The sequence below is a fragment of the Palaemon carinicauda genome, chromosome 7, assembly GCF_036898095.1.
Source record: "Palaemon carinicauda isolate YSFRI2023 chromosome 7, ASM3689809v2, whole genome shotgun sequence".
NCBI lineage: Eukaryota > Metazoa > Arthropoda > Malacostraca > Decapoda > Palaemonidae > Palaemon > Palaemon carinicauda.
In genome coordinates this window covers 115,443,039-115,465,164 of record NC_090731.1, presented here as the reverse complement: position 1 = coordinate 115,465,164, position 22,126 = coordinate 115,443,039, and the positions used below count along the sequence as shown (strand labels likewise).

The 22,126-nt window shown below is 40.9% G+C and overlaps 1 protein-coding gene across 3 annotated transcripts in view; it reads right to left on the bottom strand.

Annotated features, from left to right (window-relative positions):
- Positions 1–22,126, bottom strand: part of LOC137643987 (probable phosphorylase b kinase regulatory subunit beta) — a 647,361-nt gene that overhangs the window by 33,311 nt on the left and 591,924 nt on the right. The window lies entirely within an intron of this gene.

Sequence of the window (22,126 nt, the reverse complement as noted above, 5' to 3'; positions counted from 1 at the left end):
TGTAACTGAAGCAAAGGAAGTTAGCAATGCCCTGGCTAATCATTTTTCAAATGTATCCAGCAAGTGTGAAGGAGCCCCTGGTCACCAGTATAGGAGCGCTGAAGAAAAGAAAATTTTAAATTTTGCAACAAGAAGGGAAGAGTCGTATAATTCTCCTTTCACTGAAAGAGAATTTGATTCCGCACTTGCTCATTGCAACGATACAGCCCCTGGACCCGATGGAATTCCATATGCAATGATTAAACATGTACATTTTAATACAAAGCTATTTATTTTAAGTATTATTAATAGAATATGGCATGATCATAGTTACCCAAGTGTTTGGGAACTAGCCATTATTTTAGCCTTTTTAAAACCCGGTAAAGACAAGTTTTTAGCAGCAAACTATCGTCCTATTGCATTGACATCTTGTTTATGTAAAATCATGGAGAAGATGGTCAATGCAAGGCTGATATGGTACCTTGAAAAGAAAGGTATTTTATCACCGATTCAATGTGGATTCCGAAAAATGCACTCAACGACTGATGTGTTGATACGACTAGAGTCTTCTATTTGTGAAGCCTTTGCTTCCAAACAGCACCATGTTACAGTATTTTTTGACCTTGAAAAGGCATATGATACCACATGGAGATATGGTATACTTAAAACCATTCATGAATTGGGATTGAGAGGAGAGCTGCCACTATTTATTCAGGCATTTCTTTCACGTAGAGTTTTTCAAGTGAGAGTGGGGGAAACACTATCTGAGAGTAAGTGCCAGGAAGAAGGAGTTCCTCAGGGTAGTGTGCTGAGTGTAACCCTTTTTGCACTAGCAATTAATGGGATATCCAAAGCCATTCCCCAGGATGTTCTCTCAACATTATTTGTGGATGATCTCTCAATATCATTTGCTGGCACTAGAATGGCAATGGTTGAGAGAAAAATCCAATACTCTATTGATAAAATTATCCAGTGGGCTGACATGAATGGATTTAAGTTCTCGACAAGTAAAACTACCATTGTCCATTTTTGTCGTATCCGGGGAGTACATCCAGACCCGGATATATACATTAAAGGTCAACGGATACCATGTGCAAGAGAAGCTAAATTTTTAGGTTTGATATTTGATTGTAGGCTGACATGGGTTTCTCACTTAAAAGCATTAAAAGCTAAATGTGTTGAAGCTCTGAATATCTTAAAAGTATTGTCCCATACATCGTGGGGGGCAGACCGCAATACTATTTTAAAATTATACAAGGCCTTGATTTTTTCCAAAATTAGTTATGGTTGTGAGGTATATTCTTCAGCCACCCCAAGCCGGTTAAAAATATTAGACTCGATACATCATGCAGGTATTAGATTGTCTACTGGAGCTTTTAAAACCTCGCCTATCCCAAGTCTCCTTGTTGATGCTGGAGAGTTACCTCTAGACCTATACCGAATGTCTTCCATTCTTCGGTATTGGTTTAGATTGCAAAGACTCCCTAACTCTCTCGCCTTTCAGACTGCAAGCCTTGTAAGACACGCATCATACTTTGAGTTGCACCCAAAATCTCCTCAACCTTATGGCTTTCGGGTGAAACGATTATTAAATAGTCTGGATTTAATTAGAAATAAGGTACTTCCATTCAAGGTATCACCAACGCCTCCATGGAAGTTACCAGAGATATCTTTTTGTAAATATTTTATTGGAGATAAGAAGAATATGTCAGACCTAGAAGCCAGGTCTCTTTTTAATGAACATGTTAGAGAACATAGAGGATCAACTTTTATCTATACTGATGGCTCCAAATCTGATGCTGGCGTTGGATTTGGAGTACATAGTAATGGTTTTAATTGTAGAGGTGCACTTCCTCTGACCGCTTCCATATTTACTGCCGAACTGTATGGCATATTAACCGCTATTGAGAAAATAGCGTTGGAGAAGGAGGGTAATTTTACAATTTTTAGTGATGCAAGGAGTGTCCTTCAAGCTATGGAAGTTTTTAATTCTAATAACCCTTTAGTTTTAAAGATTTTAGAATGGCTTTTCATAATTGGACGGAGAGGCATAACAGTTCAATTTTGTTGGGTTCCAGCACATGTAGGTGTGTCTGGGAATGAGAAGGCAGATTCACTGGCTAAGGAGGCTGCATCAGAGTTGCTGCCAAGAAGGTATCCCATTCCCTGTGATGATTTCTTACCTGACATCAAGAAATTGGTTTGCAATAAATGGCAACAGCAATGGGATAGTCAAGATGGCAATAAAATGCGAGAGATAACAAATGACATATCTCCTTGGAGGTATAATATGATGCCCCGAAAATGGGAGACGTCTCTTTGTCGTCTCCGTATTGGTCACACTCGGTTTACACACGAGTTTTTGCTGAAGGGCCAACACCAACCATATTGTGACGACTGTGTAGTACCTCTAACAGTAAGGCATTTGTTGACCGAATGCCCCAATTATAACAACTTGCGGAATAGATATTTGTTTGAGGCTCGAGGTGAGGGTGGCAGGTTCATCCTTGCCAAGATTCTTGGAAATGATGTGTCCTACCATGCAAGTGGCATTTTTAGATTTATTTCAGAAGCAGGTCTTCTGAAAAATATTTAACTTTTATTACATTCAACTTTTATGATTTTAATTGAATACTCTTTTATTTTTTATTTTATTTTATCTTTTATTTTTGTATACATAAATTAAATGTTACCGGCGTCAATGACCTCAGATGTCAGGATGCCTGAAAACTTTGAATCAATCAATCAATCAATCAGAGCTCTACATGAAGCTAATATCTCGACCCTCTCAAAAGTTGATGCTTATGCTCTAAAAATTCTCACAAAGTTAGAGACTAGACTGTGTTACGACACTTCTTTTTTGGTTCTGCAAGTGCTAAAGAAGAGATGTTGACACTTGGATATGATTAGTCAGATGTCACTGTCTTCAACTGGAAAAGCCCCTCTAAACAAAAGATGGCCCACCTTCCCTGGTGGTCCAAGGTTAGCTCTCTAGAAGTGCTAACAGATCAGGAATCATTCCGTATGTAGCCATCTGGAAGCAACCAGTGTCCTTTTGAGGCCTGTTGAGATCAAAATTGGTTGACCAGCTGGTGAAACAGGTTGAACAGAAGGAAATAAGACATCCAGATGGTTCCATGGGTGTTTGGGGAGTCCTTGAACACTGCCCATGGGTCTTGGATGAGAGAACAAAATGTCAGGAGCTTCCTGCTTAGCATAGTAATAAACAGTATATATATATATATATATATATATATATATATATATATATATATATATATATATATATATATATATATATATATATAGTGGAACCTCTACATACGATTGCCTTTACATAAGATTGTTCCAACATCCGAAGTAAAATTCGATCAAATTTTTGTCTCGACACCAGAAGTCATGCTCCAACATCCGACGTAGATCTTGTTTACGCCGGTAGACGGCAGCATGTTGGAGGGACACCACTGAGCGTCAAGTCAGTCAGTTCTCTGTTCTCGTGCACATCATGTGGTTGTCCTCTGTTTAGTCTGTTATTAACAGTGCTTATTATCTTCCTTTTCTCACGTTTCATTTTTTATTTTATGTATAATCATGGGTCCTAACAAGCTTAGTTTTGGTACAGGTATTAGAAGTGGTGAGAAGAGGAAGAAGGCAATGCTTTCATTAAAAATGAAGCAAGAAATTATAGAAAAACATGAGCACGGTGTGCGTGTGAGTGATCTGGCTAAACAATATGGCCAGAATAGGTCTACGATCTTGAAGATCATCAAGCAGAAGGGAGCCATTAAAGCAGTCAAACCATCGAAAGGGATCAAAGTGAAGCAAAGAAAACTAAGATTGAGAGAGAGAGAGAGAGAGAGAGAGAGAGAGAGAGAGAGAGAGAGAGAGAGAGAGAGAGAGAGAGAGAGAGAGAGAGAGAGAGAGGTTTATTGTTGAGCATGCAATAAAACAAGCTGAATACTGTGAACATATTTTTGTTCGTGGGTACCAATTTTCGTTGTTTTATAAAAAAAAAAATGTTGGTTCGTGGATTCATAAATTCGTGGATTCCCGTTTTGAAACTTACCTTTTTGGTTATTAGTTGAACCCCAATTATGATAAAGTGTTCATTTGCAATACATTGCTTTTATTCATTTATTAAAAATTTTAACAATTAACACTAATTAAGGGATTACTTATCACTACAAATAGTTATAATGTCGCTGCCAAAAAAAAGAAAATTAGTTCTTCTAATATAGCATCCCAAGGTAAAACATTATTCAAAATCTTTTGTTGTTACTCAGTGGTAATCAACAGCCTTTAAATAGAGACAAGATAGTTAGTAGGCATATCACTTTCAAACATGTTGTTAACGCAGTGGTTGAAAACTGGCTCTGTCAAGACTAAAGAACCTACTACATGTCTTGCTTTCTGCATATAAGTAGCTTATACTATTTTTGTTATGTAACGCATTGTTATTTATTGATGAAAATATTAAAATAAATATGAAATAAAAAATAATGTTTTTAATTTTATTTTTATTCAGGAAATATATAAAAAATTCAATATATAGAAAAAAAATAAACTGTAGTAATCCCTGAAAATGACTAAACCTACAAAAGAAAAAAATTATTATTATAGTGCACACCAAAATCAAACATATTCACAGTAACAAATAAAAATAATTAGTAATCCACAATGGTTTAGAAAATATAGGTCACCTACACAAATCGAATGTGTCAAAGTTCAATAGGATTTGCCCACCCAAGAAGACCACGAAAATTGGTACATCACGAACAAAAATACGTTCACAGTAAGTGAATCCTTAAAATAAGTTTTAAAAAGTTATCGTTAATATCTCTCTCTCTCTCTCTCTCTCTCTCTCTCTCTCTCTCTCTCTCTCTCTCTCTCTCTCTCTGTCTGAATCCTATTTGAAGGCAGGCAAATCTGGTGAGTTATCTGGTCTTTAATGAGAGAGAGAGAGAGAGAGAGAGAGATGAGAGAGAGAGAGAGAGAGAGAGAGAGAGAGAGAGAGAGAGAGAGAGAGAGAATCCTATTTGAAGGCAGGCAAATCTGGTGAGTTATCTGGTCTTTAATGAGAGAGAGAGAGAGGAGAGAGAGAGAGAGGAGAGAGAGAGAGAGAGAGAGAGAGAGAGAGAGAGAGAGATAACTTTTTAAAACTTATTTTAAGGATTCACTTATTCAGCTTGTTCTATTGCATGCTCGACAATAAACATCATCATCATCTCTCTCTCTCTCTCTCTCTCTCTCTCTCTCTCTCTCTCTCTCTCTCTCTCTCTCTCAGTGTTCTTTTATTACAAAGAAGTGTTATATGTAAGTGATGAAAATTGAAAATAAAAAGAAAAGAAAATTGTAAAAAAAATATAAAATATAAAAAAAAAAATAAATAAATAAGCTGTTAGGTTAAAGCTCACGTAGTGCAAGTTAGAGTAAGTTACGGTACGTTATTGCAGTCACCATCTCTTCCTCCTCGCCGACCATCCGTCTCCTCCTGCGTAGCAAAACCTACACCTGCGTTGGCCTGTCTCTAAGGTAAAGTGACAATAAAAACCCCAATTTTATTTATTTTTTCTTTATAATTATTTTTACATCTCTTTTATATAATCCAATTGTATTATGTGTAATTATGTATAATAATTTATTAAGAAGTTACCATAGGTTTTTGGGTAGTAGAACGAATCATACAAATTAGTGTATTCATATCGGAATATTTGCTCTAACATACGATTGTTTTAACATGCGAAGCAGGTCCTGGAATGAATTAAGATTGTATGTAGAGGTTTCACTGTATATATAAATATATATATATATATATATATAAATATATATATATATATATATATATATATATAAATATATATATACATATATATATATATATATATATATATATATATATCTATATACAGTGAGCCCTCGCTTATCGCGGTAGATAGGTTCCAGACCCGACCGCGATAGGTGAAAATCCGTGAAGTAGTGACACCATATTTACGTATTTATTTAACATGTATATTCAGACTTTTAAAACCTTCCCTTGTACGTAGTACTGTTAACAAACTACACTTTAATGAACAGAACACTTAATGAATGTACTACAGTACCCTAAACTAAAACAGGCACAAATATTAAAGGCGATTTTATATCATCCGTTTCCTAAACACGCCAAAAAGCATGATAAAAAATGGCAACCAATGTTTTGTTTACGTTATATCTCTGATCATAATGAAGAAACAAACGCATTTACACATCTGTGTATAGGTTATTTTTGCATCGATTATATTGATTATTCAGTACAGTATGTTGATTTTGTTATTACCAATGTTTTACTTAATTTTTCTTAGGACTTCCAAATGAAATGTTTTTCTCTATGACGCCGCCTGAAACGACGGCGTCATAAAGTACGCTCAATAAACAACCACGCTCAGTAAACAAACGAAGGCATTTAACGCGCATGATGAAAGTGATAAATAATGATATTACAGTAAAGGCTTTTAGAAAATATGTTATCACAAATATCATTTACCGTATCTATATAAAATCATACATACATAGCAAAGCAGGAAAACAATTTACGAGAGAGAGAGAGAGAGAGAGAGAGAGAGAGAGAGAGAGAGAGAGAGAGAGAGAGAGAGAGAGAGAGAGAGAGAGAGAGATTGTTTTACGTACGTAAATGTAAATTTTAAACAAAAAAAATAGCCCCATTTCATATAAAATAGTTTATTACAAATATTTTACTTTATCATATTACAGTAGTCTGTATAATACTGTAAAGTTCAGTACAGTATGTTGTTGTTATAGTCGTGGCGATGAAATTCTCACGAAACAAAAACACAGCATTCGATTACAACAGCTGATTCATTCTCTCTCTCTCTCTCTCTCTCTCTCTCTCTCTCTCTCTCTCTCTCTCTCTCTCTCTCTCTCTCTCTCTTCGTGTTATATAATACTTACATATAGATGAAGAAACTAAAATTAGTTTTCTTAGTGTCAATTAAATACGAAACGAAAAAATTATGCCGAGTTTACATCCATTTCAGTCGTTGCTAAAAATACGGCATCCGATTTCATCAGCAAACCACTATTTTTTGGGAAACATCATTTTATTCTAGAAAATTGCTACTCTTTAAATAGTTAATTGCACATTAAGAAAGCGTGTACTTTTGTTTTTAAATTTCGGGTGTGTTTTAAAAATTGAGTATTGTTGACTTCTTTTTGTTTTACTTTTGGCTGTGATTAGATCAGCTGACGTCTAGCTGCCGCTCTTGAGAGTGTACGAATACACTAACAAAGTATCGTTTATACCATTTCTTAACTTACTGAAACCGTCTATACAGTTGATATTACATAAGCACCAATGTGTTATAACCTATCAAATTTTTTTGTTTATTACATTTAAAACAACACACACACTCTCTCTCTCTCTCTCTTATTACATTTAAAACAACACACACACACACACTCACAAACACACACACACTCTCTCTCTCTCTCTCTCTCTCTCTTCTCTCTCTCCTCTCTCTCTCTCTCTCTCTCTCTCTCTCTCTCCGTGTTATACAATACTTACATATAGATGAAGAAACTAAAATTAGTTTTCTTAGTGTCAATTAAATACGAAACGAAAATATTATGCCGAGTCTACATCCATTTCAATCGTAGCTAAAAATACGGCATCCGATTTCATCAGCAAACCACTATTTTTTGGGAAACATCATTTTATTCTAGAAAATTGCTACTCTTTAAATAGTTAATTGCACATTAAGAAAGCGTGTACTTTTGTTTTCAAATTTCGGGTGTGTTTTAAAAATCGAGTATTGTTGACTTCTTTTTGTTTTACTTCTAGCTGTGATTAGATCAGCTGATGTCTAGCTTCCGCTCTTGAGAGTGTACAAATACACAAACAAAGTATCGTTTATACCATTTCTTAACTTATTCAAACCGTCTACAGTATATAGTCGATATTACATAAGCACCAATGTGTTATAACCTATCAAACTTTTTTGTTTATTACATTTAAAACAACACACACACTCTCTCTCTCTCTCTCTCTCTCTCTCTCTCTCTCTCTCTCTCTCTCTCTGTGGGCTACTTTTCACTACCTCCCATTCCTTACCTCTCTCTATCTCTCTAACAAATGATATCTTTGTTGCTCCTCAAAGTTACATTTATATTGAAAATCAATCATGATTCAATTTTCCTTACTTTCTCCAATCTCGCACCATCGGTCACATCGCGGTATTTTCGAAAATTCCGGAAAATTCGCGATATATGTATATACATGCGTTATGAAAAAAATCCGCGAAGTGGTGAAAGCCGCGATGGTCGAACCGCGAAGTAGCGAGGGATCACTGTATATATATATATATATATATATATATATATATATATATATATATATATATATATATATATAACGGATTTTGAGCGAAGCGAAAAATCTATTTATGAGTGAGATAGCCATGACGTCCTGATGGAAGGTTCCTTCAGTAGCTTCCTAGGGTATATTTAACTACAGTGGATATTCCCAGAGAATTAAACTAAAGGTTATCACAGAATTCTAACTTCTGGTGCGAGTACCCTAAAGGTTTCCCTCTAGGATATCGTATATCAACAGGGGACGCATGTATTAACACGCCACATAGCTATCTACACCCCATATAGAGTTAACACTTCGATATGGAAAGGTGGCTGAGTAACTGAGGAGCCGTTCCAAAGATACTCTCATCAGTGGCTGCTTTTGGTACTCGAGACGTAAACAAACGGGCGCCATTGCTAAATGACGTCACGTCCGTCCTCATCCTGAGCTCAGCCTCTGCTAATCTCCATGATACAGCAGGTCAGGGAGGGGCCTGAAAGGCTGAACTAGAATAGACGGGAGGGTCCATCAGGATGTCATGGCTATCTCACCCAAAAATAGATTTTTCGCTTCGCTCAAAATCCGTTTTTTGGGCTCAAGCCATGACGTCCTGATGGAAGTGTACCAGAGAATTAATGAATCGTGGAATTTTTCCCGTTTTAATCCAAGTGCCAAGGGCTTCGAACAATATTATAGAACATGTCCTTACCAGAGATTCTATGATGAACTAGCTTCCTGCCCCCCTGGCAGGGAAGTCCTGGTGGACAATAGGAACATCTCGAAGCGATCATTGAAGAGCTACTCACCCTGCGGAGAGTTCACGCTGGACTCGGAGACAAGACGAAGGTTAATATTCGGGTAGGAATATTATCAAGCATAGGCAAGTAAATAACATTTACTACTCCCCCTGGAGGAGAGATCGATCTGGTCTCGGAGACAGGACAAAGGTTAATATTCGAATAGGAATATTATCAAGGCATGAGTGAGCATATAACATAATTACTTATATTATTCTTCTCGTTCTTCAGGGAAAAGGGGTAAATGAAACTATAACAATCGTATATTTCTTGATAAAGAATAGGAGCGAAGAGAGACGCACATGGAATAAAATAGACATTTTATTTCTAAGATTGCAGATCATTATGGCAGTAATTACAATAATGAATATAGAGTTTATTTACAATAATAAAAGAATAATATACATAGAAAATAAAGACTTTAATCTTGATTCTGAAAAGAAAATTTACTTTTTAGAAACACAAGTTCCAGAGGAACGCCAGTCTTTTTTAAAATTTCAAAGAAAATACATCATGCCCTAGGCCTAGGGCATGTGGCACTCATGTAAAGTCTATGACATTTCACCTTGGTAAGAACAGTCTATTAGAAACACTAAGTGTCCATTAAATCACTATGTATCACAAAAGGGTCAACACAGGCACCCGTAGAGTTAAAGTCCCAAGTAACTCACTGTTCTATGCAGAGTTAAACAGCAGGTTTCATAACACTACCTGCAGCTACCACGAAATGCTTTACTTCGTGCACTTGTTTTGCGTAGTGCTTGAAGAAAACGCGCGATGATTTCCAGCCTGTAAAGCTCTTGAGGCTTTCGAAATCCATACTCTGGAAGAAGTTCAGAGAAGAAGTGACTTTTCTAGGATCGTGACCTGCGGGTGTACTGTCAGGATCCGCTCTGCGAATGAAGTAGGTGATTTTTGCTCTTAGTTGTTTCAGTGACAGGTCGCTACCCGATGTTTCTCCTTTGAAGAGTTGTCCTCCACCGAAGTCTGAAGTTCTTCGAAGATAGACCTTAAGACTCTCCACTGGGCATAGAGAGACATCTTCCTTCAGGGGGCAGATTCTCCAAGGGCCCCATCTCTTGGTGGGTAGTTCATTCTTAGCGAGAAACGTTGGATCGGGGAAGAGGGTAAGCTCTCCTGTCTCTGCGAACAGGATATGACCCTCCTCTCTTGATAATGCCACTATTTCACTGACTCGGGCTCCCGAGGCGAGAGCAAAAAAGAAAATAACTTTTTGAGTCAAGTCTTTCAGAGGGCACGAATCGTTGTCCAGGCTAGAGGCAAAATGGAGCACCTTGTCCAGGGACCAGGAGATAGGTTTTGGTGGGGGTGCTGGGCGTAGTCTAGCGCATGCCTTTGGCAGTTTATTGAAGATATCATTGGACAGATCAATCTGGAAGGCGTATAGGAGTGGTCTAGTCAAGGCCGATTTGCAGGTGGAAATCGTGTTGGCCGCTAAGCCTTGTCCATGAAGGTGAATGAAGAAAGACATACAAAAATCAATGGTGAATTCCGTAGGATTTTTTGCCTTGACGAATGAGACCCACTTTCTCCGGGAAGATTCGTATTGCCGTCTGGTAGATTCAGTCTTGAATTCCTCGAGGAAGTCTAAGCTTTTCTTCGAGATCCCAAACCTTTTCTTTGCGGCTAAGGAGAAAAAATCATGAGATGAAGGTCCCTGACTTTCAGTGATGAAGCGAAGACAGTCGACTTCTGTACTTGTTGAGAGAGAACTGGGCCCGGTAGGGGAATCAGCGTGGGCTGCAGATCCAGGACCAGGGGGTACCAATTGCTCCGGGGCCACTTGGGAGCCACTAGGGCTGCTGTCCCTTTGAAGGTTCTCAGTTTGGAGAGGACTTTCAGCAGAAGGTTGGGAGGGGGGAACTGGTATATCCTGGACCATCTGTTCCAATCCAGTGACATGGCATCCACTGCTTCTGCCTTGGGGTCCTCGTAGGGGGCCACATATCGAGGAAGTTGATTGTTGTCGCTCGTCGCGAAGAGATCGATCTGAAGTTCTGGGACTTGGTGAGAGATGAAGGAGAATGACCTTGCGTCTAGAGACCATTCCGACTCTATTGGGCTTGTCCTTGATAGAGCGTCCGCCTTCACGTTGCGGAATCCTTGTAGGTGAACTGCTTTCAGGTGCCATTTCTTCCTTTCCACCAAACGAAAGATCGGAAGAAGTACCTGATTTATCTGGGGCGATCTTGAGCCCTGACGATTGAGACATCTGACTACCACCGAGTTGTCCAGAGTCAGACGAATGTGGATCGAAGGGGGCGGGGAGAGTTTCTTCTGAGTGAGAAGAACCGCCATGGCCTCCAAGATGTTGATGTGAAACGTCTTGAATAGGGGAGACCATGTTCCTTGAACCTGTTGTTGATGGGAGTGACCTCCCCAACCCTCCAGTGAAGCGTCCGTGTGGATGTTGATCGATGGAGGCGGGTGTTGAAGAGGGATGGACCTTTTCAGGGCCTTTGCTTCTGACCACGGCTTTAAGAGTAAGCGAAGTCTGTTTGGAAGCCGTCTCTTGAGGTCTCTTCGAGCGATGGATGCGAAACGTCTCCAGACTCCCGCGGCATCCTTTAGCTGTGCGCAAAGCACTGGGTTTGTCACAGAGGCGAACTGTAGAGAGCCGAGGACTTGTTCCTGCTGTCGTCTTGAGATCCGTTTGGATTTTAGAAGCCTTCTGACAGACCCTGCTATTTCCTTCCTTTTCTTCTGTGGGATGGAAAGGCTGTGTGACTGAAGATCCCAATGGATTACCATTGGAACTTCTGAGCTGGAGAGAGGCGAGATTTCTCGGCATTTATCTTGAATCCCAGATGCTCTAGGAACTGGGTGACTTTGTTGCAGGCTCACACAATCTTCGGGCGATGTCGACCAGACTAGCCAGTCGTCTAGGTAGGCCATCACTTGGACGCCCTGAAGATGTAGCTGTTGGACGATTGCGTCTGCCAGCTTGGTGAAGATCCGTGGAGCCACGTTGAGCCCGAAGGGCATGGCCCTGAAGGCGTAACTTTTCCTTTGGAGTCGAAATCCTAGGTAGGAGGAAGCGTAATGATTCATTGGGATGTGCCCGTAAGCATCCGCCAGGTCTATGGAGACCGTGTAGGCCCTTTGAGGCAGAAGGGTCCTTATTTGTTGCAGAGTCAGCATCTTGAATTTGTTGTTCGCAATGAACTTGTTGAGGGGGGATAAGTCTAGAATGACTCTGAGTTTGTCTGAGTCTTTCTTGGGAACACAAAAGAGTCTCCCTTGGAACCTGGTTGACTTTACCCTCCTGATCACCTTCTTGTTCAAGAGTTCCAGGCCATATTCTTCCAGGAGGGGGGTTGACTGTTGGAAGAATTGCTGGAAGGATGGGGGTGGTTGAGTCCAGCTCCAGCCCAGTCCCTTCTTGACGATGCTGTGTGCCCAGGGATCGAAGGTCCAACGATCCTGGAATTGGCGGAGTCTTCCTCCCACCGGAAGCACTTCATTGCTTCTGGTGTCCCGAGGGTTTGCCACCTCGGCCGCTAGCTCCCCTTCCTCCTCTGCCTCTGGAGGGACGACAAGAAGAATCTCTGCCGGAACCTCTGCCTGAGCCCCTACCTCTGGGACGAAAGGTAGTCGAGTGTTGCTCGTAGGCAGGGGTGAAGACCGGCGACTGCGACACCACCGGCTGGGGGACCAACTGAAAGGTCTGTTGCGGCTGCGTGGCCACTTGGGGAGTAGCGGGACCCGGAAACTGTCGTCTCGGTTGACGTTGCTGGGGTCTGGGTTTCGAGGATTTCCTCTTAGGCTGAGGGCCATCATCCTGAGAGGACTTCCTCTTTCGGGACATGCCCCACTTAGGGAGAAGGTTCCTATTCTCTGTGGCAGCTTTGTCCGCTATCTCTTTCACCAAGGTAGACGGGAAGAGATGCTTGCCCCAGATATTGGAGGAAATCAGTCTCCGGGGTTCGCGTTTCACCGTTGCACTGGCGAACACGAATTCTCGACAGGCTCTGCGAGCTCTAGCGAAGCTATATAGGTCCTTGGTTACAGTCGCCAGGTGCGACTTAGCAAGGACCATGTAAAAGTCCGGGACTCTGGTATCCCCGCCCATGAGTTCGAGCTGTACCTGATGGGACAGCGAAGCGGCGAGTCTCTCCTTCGTATCCTGTTCCCTACGAAGGAGGTGATCGTTCAGCCTTGGGAGGTCCTCATTGAATTGACGACCGGCCACATCAGGTTCCAGTTTTACTACCGTGAAGGTCGACTGGATGTCTTTCCAGTGCCTATCATCTGGGGGAAGAGTAATGGAGAAGGGTTTGCACTCCTCCAGTGCAGGACAAGGTTTCCCTTCCTCCACTGCCTTTATGACCGCTGTGAAGGCATTTTCGATGAAGGGGAATGTCGCAGAATTTGGCGCAACGAAGGTTGGATGCTTCTTACTAAGCGTCGGCATCTTGGAGCTAGTGAAACCCCGACTCTTTACTGCCTGAGCTAACATAGCTTGGGCCTTCGCGAGATCAAACACAATTACTTCTTTTGGTTCGGTCTCTTCCTTTGAGGCTGGTTCGGACCTGAGCCGGACGTAACAGTCCGGATAAGCCTCAAAATTTGGGAAGAACTCCACTTCTTCTAACAAAATAGAGCCAACCCTTTCACTGATATAAATCTTACCAGTTGTAATTGGCATATGCTCGGCGTATCTCCATGGGTTAGCTTCCGAGCAGGTGGGGAGGTCCTTGACCGAAATCTTTTTCAGTTGTTTGAAGCCGACGAGAGTCGTCCGGAATTGCTCCTGAGTCTCGCGCAGCTTCTTGTCCATGAGGGCTTCAAGTATTATGAAGACCTCTTGAGTGGCCGATGGAAGAGGGTCCGGGGTGGCAGAAGTCGAAGGAACAGGTTCCTCGGACGGTGCAGGAGTTGCTGGGGGAGCAGGAGCGACCTCGGTCTCCGAATCAGGGTATTCCACCTGATCTTCCTCATAGTCGAGCTCCTCGCCCACGAGGTTCTTCTCCGTCTCTTCAGACACATCCGACATACGTTCCACGTTGTCGGAATCAAGATGGCACTCACGCATGGACTGTGCCATGACTACGTCAGGTTCGACCACGATCAGGACGGCTGGGATCTGATCACGGGGGACCACTGAGTCTTTCGATGCTTTTGGGAAAAGCAAGGCCCTCAAGTCTTCGTTGGGAAGGTACGGTCCAGTGGCGTTCTTCTGGAAGCCACGCACCCATTTGCATAGCTTCTCCCTAGCAATGTCCCTTGCCTCCGCAGTAGGAGGATCGTCGAACGTCTCAACGAGAAGACTTTTGCAGACTGTACAGTTCTGCGGGTCCCAAAACTTCAAGTCGCCTTTCTTGGCGGCGCAGGGGGCGTGGGTCCGGCACGCCTTGTGCCCGTAGAAGTCCGGGCGCTTCACCCCGCAGAAGTTGCTCTCACACTTCAAATACTCCTCCTGTAAAAGAAAGAGATCATGAGTACATGGAAGGCATAAGAATGACTTACATTACTCTAAAATTAAGAATAACTTAATCTAAAGTTAAGAATAACTTAATTATAAGAGCATATTAATGTTTAAGATTGATGAGCGGGAAAGGAAGTAGATAGACACATACTTGTGAATCCCGCCCAGCCGGTTACCGTAACCTTATCCGTAGGCAATTCCTTTGTACCCGAAGGTCACAATGGGGGAAATCCGTATGGATGAGCTAAGCTAGGCTTTTAACAGGAATTGTCCACAGAGTGTACTAGGGTCTGAGGCCACTCAGAGCCCTGGGGGAGAGGGGAAATAGGATAAACCCCTTAGTAATTGTAGGTTCCGGCAATCGACTGCACTGAGATACACAGAGTATGCTGGAATTATTGTAATGTGCAATCAAACAGCATAGCCACTATCTTTGGATGGTAAGACAATACCTATTTGGAAGTGGCCAAGCTATCTGGCTGCAACATATTGACTGTCGGCATGTTGCCGGCAGCCAGGGAAGGGGTACATGTCCCTTAACGTCTCATGAGGGTGCCGGCAGACCGACGAACACCGGAGGCCGGTCCTGCAGGGTGGAAGGCATCAAGGCAGACACACTGAGTATCTTATATGGATAGAACCACGGTGGCGACCGCCGGCACAGCGGCGGGTCGTCGGCAGGGGCGGCGCTCCGGCAGCCGAAGGCTGACGGCATGGTGAGCCTTGGATCAATTCATAAGAAAGATAAGATATGGTTGAATACCTAGATTGCCGGCAATCAATGCCGGCATGCGGGTGGCAGACTCCAAAGTCAGCCAACTGTTACTAGGTAAAAATGAGGGGTGGCACGTCGGCGGTATGTCGACGGAAGGCGGCAGCCTCCGGCACACGGAAGGCTGACGTCTTATGGGGGGAAGGCATCTTGAAGGTCACCTGAGGTAGTGGCGGTTATCGCCGGCAGTAGAGACGGCAAAGGACCGGCACCAAGATAGAAAGAGAGAAAGGTAAGGAAGGATGGAAGGGGTAAAATCCTATACCCCTCCGGCATCCCTCCGGAGAGAGTGCACTCATGATAGGAGTGGATACTCCTAACATCCAGTGAGAGGGCGCTGGCAGGCGGCCGGTTGCCTGTGGTAACTCAAGGGAGGGATAGAGGGCACTCAAGAGGGGGGAATCCCCCGCCGGCAACCACCCCCATAGAACGCTATGAAGGGTATGTGTACCAGAGCGGCCAGCTCAGCAGGAGAACAAGTTAGCCCTACCACTCCACCCAAGAGAGGAGTTGTAGGACTAAGTACAGAGGTGTGTAGGCAGGCCTACACCAAAGGGATAGGTGGGGAGGAGAAGAAGGGGTCTTTCTAACGAGGAGACTCTGCATGAGAACAGCCACCAAGGTAAGGGAGAAAGCTCCCTAAGCTAGGATAGGTAGCCTAGATCAAGCACAGTACTAATGTACTGTCCCAAACTATAATAATACAGAGTCTACCCCCAGAACTTAACCTAGAATAGGAGGACTAACTCCTAGGCTAGGCAAGCCTGAAAGACACATCGCTAGTTGCAGGGAGGAAGGAGTAACCCAACCAAGTGCAACTGGGGAAGGGCAGGGCCCTTCCTAAGGTCTCAGGCACGACCCTAAGGGGGGTTCATTCCCTTAGGGTAGGCAGAGAAGCGATAAATACTCTGGTTGTAGACGAGATTCCCCTATATAGAAGGGAAAGCAATCTACCCAGAGGGAATGCCCACAGGCAGGGGGAATAGGGAACATATAAGGGTTCCTACATTAGGTTAGGAGGGGTTGATACACAATCAACACAGTCCCTTATATGGTCCCCGAAGGCGAAAACACTTACATCACAGTAAATAGTATGTTTAATAATGCCACCATCTTCATAACTTAACTTAGGTAACATATATCATGCATTAAAACAAGCACTAGGCTGTCCAGCCTAGGGGCTAAGCTAGCGATCTAGTATGGGGTCGAACAGCGACCGAGACTGATGAGCGCTAAAACACGATATAATGATTCCCTAGCTATGAAGACTAAATAACTAATAATATTAATTAGTTAAATGACCGGAGAAGGCTGTTCTGGCCAGCTAAATAAAGCATGCAACATGAACAGCGGCGCCGTAAAATGGCGCGTCCGGTATCGGCACAGCTCTGCCACAAAACACAATATTTTACGAAAAGTAGAAGTTACTTTACGGCCAAAGCTTATGTAAACAATACCGGGACCTGGTACTCAACTTTCCAGAAGAAGGCGAGGCTGAAGGTAGCGACATAATGGCGATGTAAGCTGATAAAGAAAGCACTTGGGAAAAATCCGACTTAGCGAAGAAGCTACAGACGAAAGGATGAGGACGGACGTGACGTCATTTAGCAATGGCGCCCGTTTGTTTACGTCTTGAGTACCAAAAGCAGCCACGGATGAGAGTAACTGTGGAACGGCTCCTCAGTTACTCAGCCACCTTTCCATATCGAAGTAACTCTATATGGGGTGTAGATAGCTATGTGGCGTGTTAATACATGCGTCCCCTGTTGATATACGTTATCCTAGAGGGAAACCTTTAGGATACTCGCACCAGAAGTTAGAATTCTGTGATAACCTTTAGTTTAATTCTCTGGGAATATCCACTGTAGTTAAATATACCCTAGGAAGCTACTGAAGGAACCTTCCATCAGGACGTCATGGCTTGAGCCCAAAAATATATTTATATTATATATATATATATATATGTGTGTGTATATATATATGTACATATATACTGTATATATATATATGTATATATATATATATATATATATATATATATATATATATATATATATATATATATATATATATATATATATATATATATATATATATATATATATATATATATACACACACACATATATATATATATATATATATATATATATATATATATATATATATATATATACACACACACACACACATATATATATATATATATATATATATATATATATATATATATATATATATATATATATATATATATATATATAAATATATATATATATATATATATATATATATATATATATATATATATATATATATATATATATGCATTATATAATATATATACATATATATATATATATATATATATATATATATATATATATATATATATATATGTATATATATATATATATATATATATATATATATATATATATATATATATATATATATATATATATATATATATATATATATATATATATATATATATATATACAGGGGGTCCTCGGGTTACGCCGGTCCCGACTTACGCTGTTTTGTGGTTACAAACGCGACCCCATAAAAATATAAAAAAAATATCAAGCGTCATTCCGTCTTACAGAGTTAGAGTCGTAAGCGACGTAAACAATTGCGAAATAGTTTCTAGTGCGCAGCGGATGAATACGCTTTATGGTGGTTGCGGGCGAGGAAGACGGAGTCCCTCAGTTCCAGTTCTACGCCATTTTGGTTGTGTTTGCCTGTTCTCTCTCTCTCTCGTTCTTTGGAACTTTTTGCCTTTCGTTATGGCTCCTTAGCGTAAGGCAGATTCTTCTGATGGTAGTGCGTCTAAGAAAAGAAAGGCCATCACCATGAAAGTGAAACTAGATATTATTAAGCAGTCTAAAAACGGTGAAACGGCAACGAACATTGGCCGAGCGCTTGGCCTTAGTCGTTCGACCGTGGCTACTATTCTTAAGGACAAAGAGCGCATTGTTGAAGATGTGAAAGGATCTGCTCCTATGAAATCAACAGTGATAACCAAGCAGCGTAGTGGTTCAATTATTGAAATGGAAAGATTATTATTGCTTTGGTTGGAAGATCAAAATCAACGGCATATTCCAGTGAGCCTAATGGTCATTCAGGAAAAGGCTAAAAGGTTTTTTGAAGCGTTGAAAAAAGAAAGGGTTGGTTTATGCGATTTAAGGCTCGGGCCAATTTCCATAATCTTAAAGTGCAAGGTGAAGCTGCTAGTGGGGATGAGAAAGCAGCAAGTGAATTTCCCAAAGTGTTGGCTGAGATAATTAGGGAGGGGGGTTATTCTGCTTATCAAGAGTTCAATGTGGATGAGACAGGTTTATTTTGGAAGCGTATGCCTAACCGTACGTACATAGCAAAGGAGGAGAAGTCAGCACTCGGTCATAAAGCCAGCAAGGAGAGGCTAACTTTGCTTCTTGGGGGAAATGCTGCTGGCGACTTCAAACTTAAGCCTGTACTGGTGTATCAGGCTGAAAATCCAAGGGCACTCAAGGGCATTTGGAAGAGTCAATTCCCAGTCACTTGGAAGGCAAATAAGAAGGCATAGGTGACACTTGCAGTGTTTCAGGACTGGTTTATCAACCATTTTGTGCCAAGTGTGGAGCGGTATTGCACCCAAAAGGGTATCCCCTTTAACTGGTTGCTAGTGCTGGACAATGCCCCTGGACACCCTGCCCAGCTGGGAGACTTTCACCCTAATGTCAAGGTGGTTTACCTTCCACCTAATACCACGGCCCTTTTACAGCCTATGGACCAAGGAGTGATTGCTTTATTCAAGGCCTACTACCTCTGAAGGACGATTGCTATGGTATTACAGGCAACTGAAATGAAGAAGGACTTGACTCTGAAGGACTTTTGGAAGTCCTACAACATCCTTGATGCTATTAAGAACATTGCTGATTCCTGGGAGGAGGTTAATATGACAAACATGAATGGTGTCTGGAGGAAACTGTGTCCTCAATTTGTAAATGATTTCCATGGGTTTGAGGACACAGTTGACCATGTTATCAAGAACATTGTTGCCCTGAGTAAGGAAATCGATCTGGATATGGAGGTTGATGATGTTACAAAGCTGCTGGAATCTCATGGAGAGGAGTTATCTGCTGGGGACTTGATACAACTGGAGAAGCAGATCATACAGGAAGAAGAAGAAACCCCCACCCCAGATCCTAAGGCTTTCACAAGGCAGGGCTTGTCAAAAGGTTTTGCTGAGATACAGCAAGCATTGGCAACTTTCGAAGTTTAGGATCCTAACATGACAGGTTCACTAGGGTTTCCAGAGGTATCATGGACTTACTGCAGTGTTACAAGATCTTGGATGAGAAGAGGATCCTGTCTGTCCAGTCTAACCTGGAGCGGTATTTTAAGAAAGTAGAGAGACCTGCAACCTCTACATCAGGTGCCTCTACTACTCCAGATTTGTCAGCAACAGAGCCTCTACCCTCTACCTCAGCTGCCTCTATTACTACAGAGCCTCTACCGTCTACCTCGGGTGCCTCTATTGCTACAGAGCCTCCAACATCAACCTCAGTGGCCTCTATTGCTTCTCCAGCTTCTCCACCACCTTCTGTAGCTTCTGCCTCACCTCTAGACTCACCTGCCCCAGCTTCTCCGGCACCTTCTGTAGGTTCTGCCTCACCTCCAGACTCACCTGCCCCAGCTTCTCCAGCATCTTCTGTCTTACTTCCAGAGAATCCTGACTCACCTGCCCCAGTTTCTCCAGCATCTTCTGCAGCTTCCTCTCCACAATAAACCTGTCTCTCCGTCCTTCGCAACATCCCTTCCAATGTGCAAGCCAACCATAAAATTAAGGTAAGGAATTGTTCTCTTTTTTTTTAATATTTACTTTAATTCATATGGTAGGGAATTGTTTTATCTTTTTATAGTACTGTTTTTGTGTCATTTGATACATTTTATTATAGTACAATACTTTACAGTACAGTACAGTACGTATAGAGTAATCTATTTATGGTGTTCTGACTTACACTGAAATTCGGGTTACACCGCGTCTTAAGAAGGGATCAACGTCGTAACCCAAGGACCCCCTATATATATATATATATATATATATATATATATATATATATATATATACATATATATATATATATATATATATATATATATATATATATATATATATATATATATATATATATATATATATATATATATATATATATATATATATATATATATATATATATATATATATATATAATATATATATATATATATATATATATATATATATATATATATATATATATATATATATATATACATATATATATATATATATATATATATATATATATATATATATATATATATATATACACACACATATATATATATATATATATATATATATATATATATATATATATATATATATATATATATATATATATACACAAACACATGCTATATATATATATATATATATATATATATATATATATATATATATATATATATATATATATATATATATATATATACACAAACGGTAGTCATTTTTCTTGAAGTGAAGCGTGAAAATTCTGACATTTTCCACAATACAGTAAATGTATTATTTCATTTGCATGCTACTCCACTCTCGTTGTATTTTACCCTTGATTTCCTGTTGTTGGTGTTACTGAGCACCCCAATTACTGCATAAACACCCATAGGCATAGGAAATGCAAACAATGCATTAAAAATATATAGTAATCACTGCACTTATTTGCATGTATATGCAGCCAAATGGTGCACAAACTTCCATCAACTGATTGATGATGTTATGAATTCAAGGCCTACTGGGAGAAGTAAACTATCCTGTTCTTGTCTGTTATTTTTGGAATAAACCACTTCTTCCACTTCCAAACTTTCGCCTCAAATCTGCAAGCAGAGTTGCTATTAATCAGTTGATCTGAGTGACCATTGCCAACAAATCTTACCCAATGGGAGAAATTACACAGGGAAGTGGCAGGCACACTCAATGGCACTTGCAACACAGACACAAGGGCTGGGGTCAAAGACAGAGAGAGGGAGCGACAGGCCCCAATTACAGTTACATGGCAGGGTTGGTGGGCACTGGGGAGTGACACATCAAGACATATGTACTGGTATACAGGCCTCGAAGTCATCTATGCTCTCGCTCTTCCCTACCCAACTCCCATAGGAGAGGAGCCTCATGGGAATCACCACTGGAGTCATTGGTACTGAGGGATACTGACACTGCAGGCACTGGGCTCACTGCTGAATCACCGGTGTCACCACTGGTAATAGCACTAGAGATACGAGGCAAAAGTGGTCTTGGCTAACCTACATGACATCGAAGGGCATAAGTGCTAGACCTAAGGATGACAACGCCTTCCTTACACTCATCGTCAGCGTTCTGCAAAAAAGAGCTTTCAGCACGTTTGGTGTGCGGCTATAATTTCACACTCCACAACCCATTTAAAAAAAAAATGTAGATTCACACTCTCCCTGCTTCTGAAGCATACTCCCCCTAAATAAGCTGGGGGCATTTACCCACAAGTTTCAGTTGACAAAAAACTACAAAAGGATTGCAAAGGGCTAGTCTTTTCCGCAATGCATGTGCTTGCTTACAATAGCACCGGAGAAGACTTGCCCTTCTTAATTCTCAACGCAAATGCCCGTCTACGGGAGGCCAAGATGCACACTTGGTAAAAACGAAATTGTAAAAAATTATGCCCATGAGTGTATCTTTTGCTGATTTACTCATAAATCAATGCAGCGTCTAATATACA